Source organism: Meles meles, chromosome 15, assembly GCF_922984935.1.
Source record: "Meles meles chromosome 15, mMelMel3.1 paternal haplotype, whole genome shotgun sequence".
Taxonomy (NCBI): Eukaryota; Metazoa; Chordata; class Mammalia; order Carnivora; family Mustelidae; genus Meles; species Meles meles.
The window spans coordinates 82,152,743-82,154,654 of NC_060080.1; the positions used below are offsets into that span (position 1 = coordinate 82,152,743).

General features: G+C 37.6%; 1 pseudogene; it reads left to right on the forward strand.

Moving 5' to 3' along the window:
• Positions 1 to 559: 559 nt before the first annotated feature.
• Positions 560 to 714, forward strand: LOC123926234 (annotated as a pseudogene).
• Positions 715 to 1,912: the final 1,198 nt, after the last annotated feature.

The window sequence follows — 1,912 nt, forward strand, 5'->3', positions numbered from 1 at the left end:
TATATTACTTTGGGGGGCAAAATCCATAGCCAACAATAAATATGGAGATTTACTGGCATTGTCTCAATTTCTTAATGCATTTTTATAAAGAAAAGCAATTATTTAAATGTATGACTAGATATGATTTGACTTTTTTTATTTTCCTGGATTTTTTAAATGATAAAATACTTCTGAATCTTTGCTTGACACTGCTAGTCTTATACTTATAAAGTATATTTAGATACATTATAAATCCGAAAGTCAGCTTTGTTACATTACCAGCTGTTGAGGTCAAAAGATCACCATAGTTTTCTAAAGTGCCATTAAAAACTGTATGGGGAGCAAGAAACAGGAGACCATCTTGTAAGGCCAGACAAATTGAGTTCGGTACCTCCTGAAAACTGTAAAGCTTTTGAATCCGAGGTCCAAGGAAAATCACAGACTAATAAGTAACTTCTGCAGACTTGATCAGCTTTCAGACTCTCATTGAACTTTGCCTTCCTCATTAATTCACCCACAATCCTTTCTCATACCCATGTTCTTTCAAGGTCAAGAGTGAAATGTAAAACCCTTCCATGGAAGCTTTGCGCAGTGGCAGTATCGTACCCAATGAGGTTTATCCGAGGCGCGATTATTGCGAATTAAAACCCTTCCATGGAATGCATCCAAGGCATAACCCGAACCTCTAGGAGGAGAAATTCTTGTGCTGGGAAGTAGTGGAACAACTTTAACCTTATATATTGATCCAATAAATCTGAACTTTTAGGTGAGTAGAGATTCTTGGGCACAAAATGGATCACAAGATGACCTTATTTAGAAGAATAAATAATGTAATCATATACAGCCCTGAAGAGAAAGACATCAACTCTGGACTGAAGCAAGTTATTTAATACTTGAATTGCTGGCATGTTTAACACTCATCAGATGGACCAGAATACTGAGAAAGTATTATATGGGTTATTTTGTAAAGTGCATTTCTAGCAGTTATCTGATGAACAGTTGTTGTTGATGGAGTACCTACTAGGAAACAGTATCAAATAGAAAAAAACATAGTTGCTCTGCTTTCCACATTGAGACAATCTTCTAAGGTCACTTAAAGTATTTTAAACTAATATGAAACATAAATGCATTGTCTTATAAACAAAGGATTTCATAAGAAGGGCAAAATAATTAAAATGTTACTTATTTTTTTTAAAATGTTTTACTTACTTGAGAGAGAGGGAGGATGAGAGGGAGAGAGAGCATGAGCATGCAGGGAGAGGCAGGGGGAGAAGCAGAGGGAGAGAGAGAAGCAGACTGCCCACTGAGCAGGGAGCCTGACATGGAATTTCATCCCAGGACCCTGAGGTCATGACCTGAGCCAAAGGCAGCTGCCTAGCCAACTGAGCCACCAAGGCACCCCTAAAATTTTAAAATGAAAATCATAGACAGTGATATTTTATTCCATCCTAAATTATTGAGTTCCATTGTAGTGAAAGGTGTCAATTCACTATTCAAAACAGGTCAAACATGGGGGTGAAGAGGTACCAAGGGAAAAGAAAGAGCTCTAAATAAATGCTTGCCCTTGTTAAAGAGTCAGGTCTCTCTTTGGGGTGCTGAAGTCCACCTGCCCCACCATACTCTTTCCCTTAACTACCATTTGTCTCTTGCCTCAGTTTGAGTGCCTTGGTGATATAGTGGAGAGAAGTAACTCTAGGGATTGGCTGTGTGTTGTAAAATACTTTTGCTAATAGTGTAGATAAGCACCTGGTTCAGAGGGGGTTAAATCAAGGGCATGGAACATTCTTGCTTTGCATGGAAGAAATCTGAAGGTTGTTACTGAGCTTAAATGTAATGTAAACTGCTAAAAATCAATAATTAAATGTATTTGTGTTAAATGACTGATTTAAAAGCTCCACCCCTCTCTCTGAAAACACATAAATTAAATAGCAGA